The 17305-nt window shown below is 48.8% G+C and overlaps 1 long non-coding RNA gene across 1 annotated transcript in view; it reads right to left on the bottom strand.

The window, feature by feature from the left end:
- Positions 1–17305, bottom strand: part of LOC311527799 — a 353645-nt gene that overhangs the window by 22171 nt on the left and 314169 nt on the right. The window contains exon 2 of the long non-coding RNA XR_014713451.1: positions 15936–16017. This is a non-coding gene — a long non-coding RNA (uncharacterized lncRNA). The remainder of the gene's footprint in view (positions 1–15935; positions 16018–17305) is intronic.

Raw genomic sequence — 17305 nt, 5'->3', positions numbered from 1 at the left:
GCACAAAAAGTTGGGAACCATTGGTTTAGTGGATAGACCTTGGGCAAGTCATTTAGTCGCCCAGTGCCTCAGTTTCCCCTACCGATACTGACCAGCTCTGTAAAGTGCACCGAAATCAGTAGATGGGAAGCACCACATAAGAGTATAGTATTGTTGTTAGTATCTCTTTGGCCCATGGACACATCCCAGCCAGGCACAGCATAAAGATGAAACGTGAGAGACTGAAGGTGTGTGGGAGGTGGGTTCATCACAGATGGGCTGTAGATAAGTGCTTCTGCATATGACTGCTGGATGCCCAGGAAGTGTGTCTGTTGGTGGGGGGAGGCGGAGAAGGAATCCAGAGCTTGGGGACCTTTTGATGTACAGAGCCAGGAAAGGCCACATGATGCTGTCAGGCAAGAGGCCAGCTCCTGTCAAGGCTGCAGGCATTAGCTAAGAACTGACAAACTCATAGCTGGAGACCAGACCAGGTCACTTATGTGTTAGTGTTACTCAAAATAGGTATTAATCTTACCAGAATGTATTTAGTGTTTCGACTGTGGAACGTTTGTAAATTGCTGCATGCATTAATTTCACTTGCGATGTCTGTATCCCAGGCTAGAGAGAAATATGTAAATTTTTCTTTATAACTTGAAAATGTTTGCTCTAAGCTTCCGAGTAACATTAGTCTGTATTCGCAAAAAGAAAAGGAGTACTTGTGGCACCTTAGAGACTAACCAATTTATTTGAGCATAAGCTTTCATGAGCTACAGCTCACTTCATCGGATGCACCCGATGAAATGAGCTGTAGCTCATGAAAGCTTATGCTCAAATAAATTGGTTAGTCTCTAAGGTGCCACAAGTACCCCTCTTGCTCTAAGCTTGTGAACCCAGATGAGAAGAGTGTTTTCCTCCCCATCCCCCCTGCCCATCCAGAAGAACTATCAAAATCAAATGGGCCATCAAGGAACATTGCAATACAAAGGATCGGTTAATGGCTCTATAGCACTTTGGAAATGCTTTGTGCCAGAAGCTTGTCCTTTGGATTTGGAGGCTGTTTGAACGCTGCCAGGGCCAGAGACACCAAACTAAAGCCAGAGAAAAAAGATCCCCAGGAGCTGCCCCCTGGGGCTGCCCTGAAAGACACTTTGAATTGACAGATCACAACAACTCTGTCACTTTTAGGATTGAGATTGCAGCTCATTAGTGTGTATGCGTTTGCTGGCTTTAACCTGCAAATAACTCTCTTATTTCTCTCTCCTAGTTAATAAATCTTTAGATTGTTTATTAGAGGATTGGCTACAGGCCTCGTCTTCGGAGTGAGATTAAAGGTACCAGCTAATGTGGGGTAAGTGACCAGTCTCTTGGGACTGGGAGCAACCTGAATATTGTGTGATTTTTGGCACAAATGGCCATTTATCACCAAGTCCAGCTTGCCTGGGTGGTAAGACAGATTGGAGAGCCCCAGGGAACTGTCTGTGACTCTATGGTATGACTGTTAGTGATCCAGGAGTTCTCATTTGTTACTGGCTTGGTGAAATCTAATTATAGACAACCCCCCGCAGTTTGGGGTGTGTCAAGGTTCCTCCCCCACTCTGAACTCTAGGGTACAGATGTGGGGACCTGCATGAAAAACCTCCTAAGCTTATCTTTACCAGCTTAGGTCAAAACTTCCCCAAGGTACAAAATATTCCACCCGTTGTCCTTGGACTGGCCGCTACCACCACCAAACTAATACTGGTTACTGGGGAAGAGCTGTTTGGACGCGTCCTTCCCCCCAAAATACTTCCCAAAACCCTGCACCCCACTTCCTGGACAAGGTTTGGTAAAAAGCCTCACCAATTTGCCTAGGTGACTACAGACCCAGACCCTTGGATCTTAAGAACAATGAACAATCCTCCCAACACTTGCACCCCCCCTTTCCTGGGAAATGTTGGATAAAAAGCCTCACCAATTTGCATAGGTGACCACAGACCCAAACCCTTGGATCTGAGAACAATGAAAAAGCATTCAGTTTTTTACAAGAAGACTTTTAATAAAAAATAGAAGTAAATAGAAATAAAGAAATCCCCCCTGTAAAATCAGGATGGTAGATATCTTACAGGGTAATTAGATTCAAAAACATAGAGAACCCCTCTAGGCAAAACCTTAAGTTACAAAAAAGATACACAGACAGAAATAGTTATTCTATTCAGCACAATTCTTTTCTCAGCCATTTAAAGAAATCATAATCTAACACATACCTAGCTAGATTACTTACTAAAAGTTCTAAGACTCCATTCCTGGTCTATCCCCGGCAAAAACCAGCATATAGACAGACACAGACCCTTTGTTTCTCTCCCTCCTCCCAGCTTTTGAAAGTATCTTGTCTCCTCATTGGTCATTTTGGTCAGGTGCCAGCGAGGTTACCTTTAGCTTCTTAACCCTTTACAGGTGAGAGGAGCTTTCCCCTGGCCAGGAGGGATTTCAAAGGGGTTTACCCTTTCCTTTATATTTATGACAGGGTGTCTGCCCTGTTTGTGACAGGTAGGCACTCATGGCCATGAGCCACTCCAGACAATGACAGGCTGCTGCGATCTTAGCCCATCACTCGACTGGGGGCTGCAGGTCAGAAGGGGGAAGAGCAGGGGGGCTGCAGGACAGGTGTGAGATGCATCCCAGCCAGGCTGGGAACGAGGACTGGGACAGTAGCCAGTGCTGCTGGGCAAGATTGAATTCCAGTGGCAGAGCTGTACTGGGCAAGCTTGCAGAGTCATCTTCCCATGTTACACCCGTTTCTGGCCAGGAGCACATAGTCACTCACACATTGTGAAGGAAATAATAAACTCATTACTGTGATGTTTGCTTAGTGCCGGTCGCAAGTCGCCTCACATTGCATGAGATGTTGCATCAGAGCCCGTCTCTGCCTGTGGCTTGTCTGAGGCTCATGAAGGCCCCTGTCACCATGCTCCCAGTAACCCCTCTGTGTAGAGGACTGGTGTTCCCTTACTGCTGGACCTGCGAACATGACAGCATTGCTGCAGGCTGAGGAGAGAGGGACCTTCTCATCAGCCCTGCGCCCTGCAGGAACAGTCAGAGTACAGGAGAACTGGCTCGGAGCAAATTAGAAACCTCTCCCATGGACCTGAGCCCTTTGGTGCAAATAATATTGGTGCAAATAAATATACTCCTGGATATATGGGACAATTTCCCTTCAGCCTGGGCATTCTTAGAAACACCACACCACGTGCACAACTGCAGCAGAGAAGCAAGTCACAGAAGCTATGGTGCCATCCCAGAACAACTCCCTGGGTTGTATTTGATTGAACACTGACAAACTCTTTGGGGCCTGTGTGATGCTTTCTGATAAAATATGACCATGTAGATCACTGTTGCTACCACTGTTATATAATTGCAACAAATCTTGTACAAAGGTTATCAAGTAAGGTGTCTATGGAAAAGTTATGATTTGCTGAATATAATTATGCTGTTCGTATGCATGTATCATTTTTGTATTTGAAGTTATGAACATTGGCTCTATACCTGTATTTCAAATATGTTTGCTCCTGGGGTAATGCCCACAAGGTATTTAGCTTGCACATCTTGAAGGGACTATTCAAGTTAAGTGTCCTATCAAAAGAACACTTTGCACAAAATGGAAGACGCCCATCTACACTGAATGGACTGTCCTGTGAACTTTCTGTCTGGGATATATCGGTAATGATTTTCTACTATGACTAAGCAAAGTCATGCATGGACATGTGGCTTGCTCACATGATTCCAAACTCCATCTTTTACCTGTAATTTTCCACTAGCTGTACTGAGGGCTTTGTTTGAAACAATGGGATTACCTCCACATGGCCAAAGCTATAAAAGGCCCTGGAAGCACTTCTGTTTTGCCTCTTTCCTGCTCAAGCCTCTGGACTATGAAGTTATACTAATTGGGAGCATTCTAACCAAGGGTTTGAGGACCTTCCAATGATTTGGAAGCAACCAGAGACCTTTCAAGCCAGCAATTTATTCCATCACTGCTACAAGCCTGAACCAAGAACTTTGCAATTATTGTATGTATTTGATTCCTTTAACCAATTTTAACTCTCACCTTTCTTTCTTTCTGTAAATAAACCTTTAGATTTTAGATACTAAAGGATTGGCAGCAGGGTGATTATTGGGTAAGATCCGAGTTCTATATTGACCTGGGGGTGTGGCTGGTCCTTTGGATCAGAAGAACCTTGCATTTGATGAAATTGGTTGTAAAGAACCACTCATCTTAAAGTCCAGTGTTTTTGGTAGTGATACAAGGACTGTAATGCCTAAGGAAACTGCTGTTCTGACTTCTTGTTAGCCAATGTGGTGAAACAGAAGTTTACTTTTGTTGCTGATTTAGTATATCTTAAGAGAGAATAACTACCAGGTTTGGAGTGTATCTGCCCTATTTCTCAGCAGTTTGTCCTGAATTTGGTATTCTCAGTTATGACCACAGAGGCATGGCTACAGCCTGATCCGAAGCCCACCAAAGTCCGTGGAAAGGCTGCCCATCGGCTTCAATGGGCTGCGGATCAGGGCCTCTCTTCACTCGGATCTGGCTCATTCATTTGATCCCTGATGAAGGGCCCAAGCCAGCTGAGCACTGAAGAACGTGTTGCTGGAGAAAGGTCAAAATGCAGTATGAGACTGAAAAGCAGAAGGGATGGAGACTGAGAAAGCAGAGATGGGGAAGACCGAGAGGAGAAAGATGGGTGTGATTGAATCCTCTACTTCTCCCTTTCTTCAAACATCTGCTCTTCTCTCCAGCTTCCAAAACATCTGTTCTCGGTAAAGCAGCAGCCTGGGACGTAGCCCCTTGTTTTTAGCCGTGGTGCCCCTCCAGCATGACATTGTTCCCTGGGAGCTGAGGGGTGACTCAGTGCGCTGGCCTGTGTTTCTTTACAGTGTGGCTGGCTGAAAAGAGATGCTGTTTCTCCTCAGTGGGCAGTCCTCACCCCCACATTACCCCACGACAGCCACCACCTGGGCCAGCACTCCAGGGACTGGAGCAGGGTCCTCCAGAGCTGAAAGCATAGGCTGCTACAGCAGGAGCTGCAGCTGCCTTGCTGGGGCTGTGACAGCTTCCGTGGATGGGAGTCAGAAGGGTACCAACAACAGACAGGCCAGTGGGCTATGCTAGCACACACCACGCCCAGGTCAAAGTAGCAGATGATGGTGAGCAGCTGCAATCCTGGGTCATTTTGTACCAATGAGGCTTCAGAGACGGGTGCAAAATGTATTAAAGTCAGAGCCTGCGGGAAGGGCGGGTGGTGTTAGAATGGGACAAGTAGCTCATGCCAGCAGGGGGCTGGCAGAGCTCCACGAGTCAAATGACACTAAACTGGGAGGAGTGATAGATACGCTGTAGGGTAGGGATAGGATACAGAGGGCCCTAGACAAATTAGAGGATTGGGCCAAAAGAAATCTGATGAGATTCAACAAGGACAAGTGCAGAATCCTGCACTTAGGACGGAAGAATCCCATGCACCACTACAGACCAGGGACCAAATGGCTCAGCAGCAGTTCTGCAGAAAAGGACCTAGGGGTTACAGTGGACGAGAAGCTGGATATGAGTCAACAGTGTGCCCTTGTTGCCAAAAAGGCCAATGGCATTTTGGGATGTATAAGTAGGGGCATTGCCAGCAGATCGAGGGATGTAATCGTTCCCCTCTATTCGACATTGGTGAGGCCTCATCTGGAGTACCGTGTCCAGTTTTGGGCCCCACACTACAATAAGGATGTGGAAAAATTAGAAAGCGTCCAGCGGAGGGCAACAAAAATGATTAGGGGTCTGGAACACATGAGGTATGAGGAGAGGCTGAGGGAACTGGGATTGTTTAGTCTGCGGAAGAGAAGAATGAGGGGGGATTTGATAGCTGCTTTCAACTACCTGAAAGGGGGTTCCAAAGAGGATGGATCTAGACTGTTCTCAGTGGTAGCTGATGACAGAACGAGGAGTAATGGTCTCAAGTTGCAGTGGGGGAGGTTTAGGTTGGATATTAGGAAAAACTTTTTCATTAGGAGGGTGGTGAAACACTGGAATGCGTTACCTAGGGAGGTGGTGGAATCTCCTTCCTTAGAAGTTTTTAAGGTCAGGCTTGACAAAGCTCTGGCTAGGATGATTTAGTTGGGGATTGGTGCTGCTTTGAGCAGGGGGTTGGACTAGATGACCTCCTGAGGTCCCTTCCAACCCTGATATTCTATGATTCTATGACTGCCTCCCCGGGTGGACAGGGTCTCTAGTTGCTTTCAGGCAGGTTTAAGCAAGCTGAGATTTGTATGGAGAGGTGCCAGGCCTGACAACCAGTCCATGAAGGGAAGGAAAAGGGGAAGGGGGCAGAGAAAAAAAATCCACAAACTGGGGTGGAACTTGGGGAAAAAATGGTGAATGGTGGGGATCCAAATGGGGGATGTGCTTGGGTGCTTCACTGAGTTGGGGCCTCTGATGGGGGGTAGGGGAAGGACGGGAAAGGCTGGTCATTTGGAAAGAGAGAACTGCCTCTGTATCTCCCCATGCACCAAGTGGAAGGGTCTGATGTTTTGCCATCTGTGCCATAAGTCTGTGCCATCATGCAGGGAGCCCTGGAAATACCTATATAGTTCAGGGTCCCATATTCTAGGTTTCTCTGGATCACACTTAGCCTTTCTTCATCGTTGCTCTCCAGTGGCCTTCAGCATCTCTGTCCATGCTCAATCACTTTGCACTGACAACCAGCAGGAAGCGAGGTGGATGTTACTATAGCTAGTGTGTGACTTTCCTTGCTGCATCTGCCGCGCCAACAGACTCCAGCAGCCCAGCATGAGCTGGAGGGACAACCAACCAAACAGCGCTGTCTAGGGGCAGAGAAGCCACCCGAGAGCAGGCGTCACATGGCTGCAATCTGACTCCAGCAGCTGCCAGGCTGGCCATCTCTCCTCACCGTGCGAGGGTCAGTAGGAGGAGGTGACCCTTGAAGAACACAAGGCTGCTGCTGAGCGGAAACTGATGGGCTCAGCAGCCTGGAAACCAACACCAGGCAGTGAGCAGGACTGGTGGAGCAGGGAGAGCCAGGCAGTCAGATACCACGGTGATAAGCATGATGTATGTTGATGGATGGGACATCTGAGAATTCAGAGGCTACACACACTAACAGGTCCCTCTAGGATCTTCAGCATAGCTCCTGGGAAGGATGGCTTTGATGGGTCTTTGCCAAGACTCCAGTCCTTACTGTAACACGCTTGCTTAGTTCAAATGGCCCCCCACGTTCTAAGTTCTACATTTCTTGGCTTGCATGTTGCTCTGTCTTGTTCAGGTATGATGCTTATCTGCTGTTCTATTTTATGTGGTTATCTTTAATATAGAAATTAATTAGAGAAACCCATTACTACAGCACAGTTTGTCATGATTAATCAGGATCTAGGCTCTCAGGGCTGGAATAGCCAGGATACCTTCAGGCCAGGATTGAGGGGCATTGGCAAGGCTGTGTAGGGCCCAGGGTTGGCATAGCAGGGGGCTGTGGTCAGGCTTGCGGGGGAAGGGACAAAGTTGTTGGTAGGGCATGGGACTAAAATAGCAGAGTTTCTTCAGGAAATGAATGTGGGAGGCACATGCAGAAGGGCAGCAGATAAGGACTAGAGATGGTCAGAAGCGGATTTTTTTTGTCCAAAGAAATGTGAGATGTCTCCTTTTCTTTTCAACCATTTTATTTGAAAAATGTAAAACAAGAAAAAAAATCAAGTGAAAAGTTATTTCAAAACAAAGACAATCAAAACTTTCTGTTCTAGAAATGTCAAAATGGAACATTTTCAAAATGGTTTCCTCCCCCTGCAGGGTTTTTTTGTTTTGTTTTTGTTTCAAGACAATTTCTTCGAAATGATCCAATTTTGTGCAAAATTTCGGTTTAGTCTGAGTGATGATACTTGGCGGAAACTTCTGATGCAAAATTTTAGCCTGGTGTCTGTCGGGACTAGGAGTCATTGGAAAACCTGTGAGTGAAAGGTCCAGAGGCAGAATAGCAGGAGATGCTGTAGCTGAGGAGTAAGGTGCATTTGACAGATTATTTTGATCATGTCCTTGGCAAGCCCTCTGCAATGAGAATAGCAAGCAGATTGGAGTGGCCCAGGCTGCTGATTCAACTCAAGGGGACTTTGTGCTAATCTAATCTTTGGTTTTGTAAAGTGCCCTTTGTGGAGGATTAGCCCAGCTCTTTGGGCTTCAAATGCATTTTTAACAGTCTTGCAATTACCTTAGCCCACTTTTTAGAGGACGTCCTCTCTTTGCGCCTCGGTGGGACTGAGCTGTGCCCACCAGCACTCTGATGAGATGCTGTAGCTTGGCTTGGGTTGGCTGTGGGGAAAGAAAGTTATAGACAGGAAAGAAAATCAATGAATTGAGAGCTGGCAAAGGTACCACATTGTCTGCTGGGGAGACCAGCTCAGCCCAGGAGCCACCTCCCAGCTAGCCGGGATACCCCTCCCAGTTAGCAATATGTGAAGAGCAGTATGGTGCTCCCAGTTGAGACCCTTATGCCTTCATCCACTTACAGGCACAGCAGGGGAACCGGCATTGCAAGAGTAACTGGACCCAGGTGGGCTGTCAGCAAGACTGAAGCTATGACCTTCAGAACTAAAAGCCTGTGATCTTGTCCCAAGTGCTCAGTGACCACACCCCGTTGGCCAGTTGCTGCAGCAGATGAATTATGTGGAGCAGCCTGTAGAGGGGGACAAAGGCCCATGCTCTCTGGGGTTGGGTTACACAATCTCTTCTAAGGCTGCCCAGACAGCATGCCCCACCCCCTGAGGACAGGACAGGCCCTTCATGGGCACCTGGCTGGGACTGCCCCCAACGTGCAAGTGCAAGGGGTGGATGCTGTCTCCTGGGAGCTGAGCTGAGCTGACCCCCTCCCAACTCATTCATGTAGGCCATCAAACATCCACCCCATGTCAACAGGAGATTGGTCCTTCTTTGAGCAGGGGGTTGGACTAGATGATCTCCTGAGGTCCCTTCTAAACCTTATATTCTATGATTCTATGAATAGATCTTGGTCATGGCCATCCTAGGCTGGGTTTGAACTGCCTACCTGAAGTCTTTGCACTACATTACTGATACCTCTGTAACTATCTGTTCCCAAAGCAGTAGCCTGGAGCTATGGTGGGCACCCCCAGCCATTGAGATGGGAACACGGAGTCATGTTAACAGGTGCTCACCAATCTCCAGACCCAAGAGAAAGGCTCTGGGACAGAAGGCTGGCCCCCGGCAGACTCCACACTGTGTGCCAAACCTTGTATGTTCTTACAGTGCTCCTCATGCCCTTTCCCCTCTCACAGGCTCTTGTATGTACAGACGTTAGGGGTGCTTCTCAATGCTGATGGATTCCCCAATGGATGGAGCAGGGGGAAGGACACAGATTGGAGGTGGAGCCAGAAGAGTGGGGATTAGGACTGGCTGGGCAAGAAGAGTGGGACTGGGATTAGGAACCTAAGGAGTGGAGAGGGGGACCAGCTAGGTGAGGAGAGTGGGACTGGGACAAGATGACAGGGCTGGGAAAGAGACAGGCAAACTTAATTCTGGCATCTCCTAACTTTTAAGTGCTTGGCGTTCAATATAGTTTATGAGTGTGATGCACATATGAACCAGAGCTGGGCAAGTAACTTGTCACCAAAAGCATTTGGCAATTTTAACAATATCTGGATAGTTTTTCCCCTCAAATAATTATTCAGGAACAAATGTTCACATTATTCCACTGACTTTCTGCCTGCCAGACTTTCTGCCTGCCTGTCCATGCCGCTTGCATGCCACTCCTCCACACCCTTTGGGACAGATCCATCCCCCGCCATAGTCAATGGACAGACTCCTAGTGATTTCAACAGGAGTAGGACCAGGGCCTTGTTTGGAAAATGCCAGCATTAATTATCTCAATTCTCCTGCACCCCCACCCTATGTGTGTATTAGTCACACACACACCCTCCTGTCTTGCTTTAACAATGCTGGTTCTGATGGGACCCACCTGAGAGTGCCAATTCAGGACAAATTGCTTCAAGCAGGGAAGTTACAGCCCAAGGCTGGGGTTTTTCCACCTCTAAGGCAAACTAAACCAGCCAGCCAGAACTTTGGTTTTACCTCACTGGCTAACCACAAGTCACACAAGCAATTCCCTTAGACACTCCAGTTTCCCAGTATCACCACGAGTGCCACTCATTATGGGGATGTATGGTTATGAAAACCAATACCCCAGTAAAAGAAAAAAGGTTCTCTCGATCCCAAGGATCAAGCCCCAGACCCAGGTCAATATACAAATCAGATCTTACCCACAAATCACGCTGTTGCCAATCCTTTAGAATCTAAAATCTAAAGGTTTATTCATAAAAGGAAAATGATATAGATGAGAGCTAGAATTGGTTAAATGGAATCAATTACATACAGTAATGGCAAAGTTCTTGGTTCAGGCTTGTACCAGTGATAGAATAAACTACAGGTTCAAATCAAGTCTCTGGAGTACATCCACAGCTGGGATGGGTCATCAGTCCTTTGTGTAGAGCTTCTGTTTGTAGCAAAATCCCTCCAGAGGTAAGAAGCAGGACTGAAGACAAGATGGAGGAGCTGCAGCAGCTTTTTATAGTCTCTTTTCATGTGGTCTCAGCTTTTTTTGTCCCAAAGACAAGCTGTCCATCACATGGCCTGGAAAAACCTCGGAGTTCTGTCTATAGGCATGTCCCTGCATAACTTGCTGAATCACAAGGTGTGTCTGCCTTCTCTCAGTGGGTCAATTGTATAGCTGATGGTCTTTCTTTAGTGGTCCATCAAGCAGGCTAGGCAGAGCTGATGCCAAACTGTCTGGGGTGTCCCCCAGAAGCACAGCACAAGTTTGAAACACAGATAGTATAGAGCCAATACTTATATCTTTAAATATAAAAATGATACATGCATACAGAAAGCATAATCATAACCAGCAAACCATAACCTTGTCTTAGACACATTATTTGACTCCCTTTATATAAGATTTGGTGCACTAAGACCTTGGTTGCAACAATGATCCATATGGTCCCAGTTCAGGTCAATAACATCACACTTGCAAACTTGCAAAGGTGGATGGATTGCAAGCCAGGAAGTCCCCAAGGGGAAGCTCCCACTTCTGGGAGAGAATTTAGCATCCCGTGATTTTTCACAGCCTCTTTCCAAGATCAATAGTTCCCCGCTGAGTGATAAAGAGCTTGCTGAATCCTAGCGGGACCATAGTCCAGGACTGTGTGAGCTCTGGCCTGTCACGTATGTCAGTTCCAGTTACTGTGCCCTGGACCAGCTGGAGCTGACGGGATGGAGATGCAGCCTGGTTCTCCACTACTAGCCACACTTGTCCCTTCCCCACACCCAGCCCTGAAAGGTGAACAAGTCCCTCTGTTCATCCAAGAGCAGCCTGGCCAAATCATCTCTACACTCCCTGCCTCTGGAGACCCCCACCGAGGGAGTAGGTCCAGGGCTTAGTGCAAATGAGGGATGCTGTGCAAACCTCATGTCTTGGCTCCGACAACCACCCCACGTTTGACTGGGGCAGGGAGAACCTGGTTTTAAAGGGACCTTGCAAATAATTGCTGGCCCAATTTTGTGGGAACATTTGCAAATGCAAGAGAGGGCATTTAGACAGATAACTGAGCCCTCCCCGCTTGGACTGGGTAGGGCAAGGTGGACCCACCACTGTCCTAGCAGATACTGAGCCTGCCTGCCACTCCTTCAGGCAGCCAAGGAGTCTGTGGGGCCTAGACCAGGCCTGGAAAGAGGGACATTCCCAGCTTCCAAGAACAAATGATCAGCCTAGCTCCAGGCTTTGCACCTCCACTGCTGCTGCAGCCCTATGCCTGATGTGCTTCAAGGGTGGAGCTAAGACTCTAGCAGGTCATTGGTCTCCTTTGCTTGGGGAGAGGTGGGATGAGACTTGAGGCCTGGTACCTTGGCTTTGGAGGGTGGGGAAGTGGTGGATGATGGTCTAGGCCACCACTTTGCTGAAAGGATGGTGTAGTGAGACTGTAGATCTGGGGCCTGACTCAGCATGTGGGGGAGGCAGGAGTCCATCTAAATACTTAGCTGGTCCCCATCACCATGGCACCTGGCCTCAAAACACCCCTGTGAGGCAGGGTAGTGCTATTATCCCAACTGGAGAACTGAGGCAAAGAGAGACTAAGTGACTTGCCCCAGGTCATACAGAAAGTCTGGGGCACAGAAAGAACCACGTCTTCCAAGTTCTTGACAAGTGCCCTAACTACTAGACCACCCTACCTCTCTATGGCAGGGCCATGCTCTCGGTGTGGTTCCCTGACTGCACTCCCATGTCTGGTTCCCTGCTCCAGAGGTTCTCAGAGACCCCCATTGCCTCTGTCAGCCTTTGGGTCACATCTTTTTGCAAACAGGCTGCTCCTCAGTGCCCTGCTGGTCCTTCCTTTCTGAACCCAATGCACAGAGCTTACCTCTCTGCTCCTCGTCCACCCAGCCAGACACATTCCTCAGCACGGGCCTCTTTCCTTTCTTAGCAGGGCGATGGTGCTGAACTCCAGACTGCACTAGCTAATCCAAGCTCCCCCAGCCCTTGGCATTCTGGGAGCTGTTTATCTTGCTTGCGAGGCAAAGACGATTACACAATGCGAGTGCCTGCTGCTTACAAAACCCAGGCAGCAGCACTGAGAGGGAAGAAAAGTATTTGGCTTTTCTGCTGCCTCTCAAAGTAGCCTTCCGTGAATGTCATGAGGGACAGGCATCCTCACAGCAATCACTAGCACTGTGATGTCAGGCCAGTAGCTATAGCAGTGGCAAACCAAATTGGTTTAGGTGCATTAGCAACTGGGTGCAAGCACTGAGTAGCGTAATCATGAGAAAGGTGGCCTCATTTTCTATGCATGGAAAATTTCCACTTCAGACTCTTCATGATTTATTATAAATAATAATTAATGGTATGTCACATTTCTGTAACACTTTCTCCCTAAAGGGTTGTGGGAGAGTTTGCAGGTTTCTGCATAGCCTTCTGTATTCATGAGTCACTTCACCCTGCCATCCCCCACTGAAATGCAGCCACCTCTGGGGCAGAACACAGCAGTTGTTCAACAACTTCCAGCAACACTACCAAGAGATGAAGAACACAGCTCACTTAGGATAAAATATTGCATCTGTTTGAAACCACAAGAGGAGTGTGAGAGCGTGTTATTAACGAGATGAGAATTTTGCCCAGCCACAGGGTTTCAGTAACTCTTATACTCATCATAGGATCTAATGAGTAGGAACAGTCAAGGTCTTGTTTTTATTTCCTCTGGATGAGACAGAGCTTCCCACAGAGCTGCTTCCTAAGGATGTTCAAATCCTGCGCACTCCTTGCAGATCTCATCTCAGTCCTGACCAAGCTTAACCTTGCTGAGCTGGTGAGAGTTGCCTGCTACACAGCTTGTGGTGGCATGGCTGCAGACTAAGCAAGTGCCTTCTTGCTAATGGTGACTGATGCCAGGGTTGTGTGCCCTTCCCCACACACTGCTCCTCCTCGTCTATTTCAGACCCCCATCGCCGTGGTATCTAGCGATAGGAGCGAGGCCTGGATTTTTGCTTGTTCCTGAGCCATATTTAGCTGCGCTGCTTAGGAAGCACCAGGGAAGGATTGGTTTCCCCTTTGGAACAAGCAGCAGCATGTGACATCAGCTGAGCAGGGACCTGGAAAGCCTGAGTTCTAGTCCTGCATGTCTCAGAGGGTGCCATCTCCAAGTGCCCTCTGCTGGCCAAGCATGGCCACAGCTACACCCTCCCCACAAGCGGCTCAGCAATTACTCCACCAAACACCTTTTCAGCTCCTGTCACAGGTTAAATTTTATTAATAGCCCAAATAACTCTGCCCACAAGCTTAAAGCAAACCCTAATGTTCCAATGTAAGGTCCTCTGTCAACCCTTCTTCTCTGCACCAGGTTCTGTGGCACTAAATTCCCTGGTACTGGGCACAAGCCCCCTGGGGCCCTTCATAAATGAAACTGTCACCCCAAATGATATCCTCGCGTCCCAGGGTCAGCACAGTCCCTTACAGTCTAGACCTGCCCTCACTGGGTCTACTTTCCTTCCAAAGGGTTTCAAGCTGCTCCCCAGACATTCTCTTCCTGGCCCCCATGCTGGGGTAATCACTTCAGGAGCTAGCTCTTCTCAGGGCCTTTCCCCAGACTCCCCTCCCATAGCTTCTTCCCTCCTGCTTGCATCTCTACAGCTCTCCTCTCATCCTCTAGTTCGTGTGTCGCCACCCTCCTCATCAAGCCCAGCCTCAGAGCATCTGACTCATCATCAGGGGAGCTAGCTCTGCTCTGCCTGAAGGGGCCAGCCATCCTTTGACGCTGCACCACTGGTGAGTTTGGGCAAGTCACTTTGCTGCTTTGTGCCTCAGTTTCCCCATCTGTAAACCAGCTTGCAGCCTTGGCTCACTATTGTTTCTCAAAAACTTTCAGCTCAGATGGAGGGTACTATGAAATCTCTGTGTTTATGTTCACAGCCTGTGCTAGGGTGGTCTGTAAATCTACCTTATGTACCATGTCAGCATTAATTGACACTGGACACAGCAGAGCTAGGCTGTCTGAAGACTTCATTATACAACTTGTTGTTGGCTTCTCATTTCACAGGCTCCCTTGATTGCTACTGTTCAGATAATATAGATTTAAAAAAAAACATTGCATAAATTAACCCCTTGATGGCTATTTAACATGCTGCCTACATACAGACAGAAGGCACTCTCCATGCTGCAGACCATGCCAGCTATGCTGTGTAGAACACACCTGCACTGCTGTGGAATATTGCAGGTGTGCCAAAGCAGAATGCACTTGCACTGCTGCTAAGCCTAATTCTTCACTGACCCCAGTGGGTCATTAATGGCCAATAGCAGCAGAGCTGGGGAGGGACCAGCAGAGGAGGGGTTGAGAAGCTGCTAGAGTTGTTACGATCTCCAGTCGCCTCTTGCAGAGCCGTCTTCTCACCCAGGAGAGGGAGTGAAGCCCAGAGCTGCCAGCATCCCTTCCGTTGGCTATCTCCCTCCTTCCCTTAGCTCACAACAAAGCAGCCTCCTTCTGACAGAGCCGGGCTGGACGTGCCTTTCCTATTGCCTGTTAGTAATGCTTCAAATCAGAGACTGATACCCTGCAGCATGAACTCATGTCCTGGCGTTCTGAGCTCCCGTCAGCCTGCTACCCAAGGCACTGTGGAGCTTGTGATGGGTGGCCTTGGAGACCGAAGTCTGCAGAATTGGCGAAGTCTGAGCAATGGCAGGAGGTTTCCTCAACCCATCCCACCAATTCCTGCCTTGGAGGGACCATGCTCTAGGCAGCAGGGGAAATCACAGCCATTTGTCATCCTCCTAGGAATCAGGATCTGGTGTCATGACACTGACATCTACTGACTCGGAAAGGGACTAAGACTTGCTGTCTCATCTGGTGCAGGCCAACAACCAGCTGTCACAGGCACTGACTCTTGGCTGCTATTGACCTGGAGTAGGCTCTCAACGCAGACCTACAGGCGACAGAGCCCACATCCTCCTCCCACTCTCCTACCTCCTCACTTGGACTCAGCTTTGGCTAGTTCACTCATGCATCCACAAAGGGCATTTCCTATCGGTGAGTATCTCGAATCTAGGCAGGGTCACTGGAGCCCTGTCAGTCCCAGGATATTGGAAAGACTAGGTGGGGGAGGTCATATATTTTATGGGACCAACTTCTGCTGGGGAGAAAGACAAGCTCAAACCCTCACCCACCTAGTCTCGTTCTCTCTCTCTCTAATCTTGGCAGCCAGCCAGACTAGCACGCATGTATGCAGGCCCTGCAGGTAGTGTTACAAGCCTCTTGGCAACCAGCACCCTTCTGCCCTTCTCACCTTAGCACATCCAAACCGAGTAGATTCTAGCAATGTCTCTGCATCCAACCTATTTATTTATTGTATCTGGGGCAAACAGGACATTTCCTCCTGTAGTACTTACAGTTTCTCCAGGGTTGTGTTTCCATGGATACATCTGCAAAGAATCCTGGGAGGTCGGCCCACGCACACACAGATGTATCTACCTGGGAAATTAAAAATAATAGCTGAAGATTTGCTGACTCTTTGTTCATATTTATAGGCACTGGTAAGTCCCCTATGGGATGCTAATAATAATGTATATAATTAATGCCGGAGTCCACAGGTGAGAGCTTCCTTCCTCTCAATTTCCTGACAAATCAGAGCCACTCTTTGTTAAACACACAGTAATGCAAGCAAACTGGGAGCCCCAGCACTGTTAAACAGGGACAGAGTTTTGGAAAGCGGGCAGCAGCCATGCATGAAGACACTTCAGAGTGTTTGGGGGTCAGAAGGGAAAGGAGGTCACTTCTGTAACCCCACACATCTTGGCATGTCTCAGAAGGGTTGAATCTTGGGTGTCTGGTGCCTGAATCTCTGTGATTTGGGCCTGATTGTGCGATCTCCTGAGAGACTTGGGCATTTCACAACTCCAGCTGCGGGCACTGGGAGAGCGAGGCTTTCCCAGACCAGCACCTTAGCAAGTGGCTCTTTCTCGTTCCATACACGGCTCAGGGACTGCATGCATGTCTGTGCTGGGACAAAACTGGAGATCATTGCAGGGTTTCCTACCTCCACTGCCATCTCCCTGGCTACTCACCAGAAGGCCATCCTTCCCCACAGCATGTTGACGCAGTGGGGGAAGACATATCATGACTATGTGTGCCATACCATCATGGCCTGACAGGACAACACTGGCAATATATCGGGATAGTCTAACACTGCTAGGCCTGTTACACAAAGGCAGTCCATGAGCATCCTGATTTCCCCTTTGGATTTTGAGATGGGCATACGGTTGCCAACTGTCTAATTACACAAACCCAAACACTCTTCCCCTGCCCTGCCCCTTCCCCAAGGCTCTGCCCCTGTCTTGCCCCTTCTCTGAGACTCCGCCCTGCTCACTCCATCCCCCCTCCCTCCGTTGCTTGCTCTCCCCCACCCTCACTCACTTTCACCAGGCTGGGGCAAGGGATTGGGGTGCAGGAGCGGGTGCAGGTACTGGGCTGGGGCTGAGGGGTTCAGAGTGTGGAAGGAGTCTCTGGGCTGAGCCTGGGGTAGGGGGTTGGGGTGCAGGCTCTGGCCGTGAGGTGCTTACCTCGGGTGGCTTCCGGGTGGTGGTGCAGCAGGGCTAAGGCAGGCTCCCTGCCTGCCCTGGCCCCGCGCCGCTCCCAAAAGTGCCTGACACATCCCTGTGGCCCTGGGGGAGGGGGGCTGGGGGCTCCGCGCACTGCCCATGCCTCAAGCGCCGCCCCTGCAGCTCTCATTAGCTGCAGTTCCCATACAATGGGAGCGGCA

Source organism: Lepidochelys olivacea, assembly GCF_965140295.1.
Source record: "Lepidochelys olivacea isolate rLepOli2 genome assembly, chromosome: 10".
In the NCBI taxonomy this organism is placed as follows: domain Eukaryota; kingdom Metazoa; phylum Chordata; order Testudines; family Cheloniidae; genus Lepidochelys; species Lepidochelys olivacea.
This window is presented reverse-complemented; position numbering and strand designations above follow the sequence as displayed.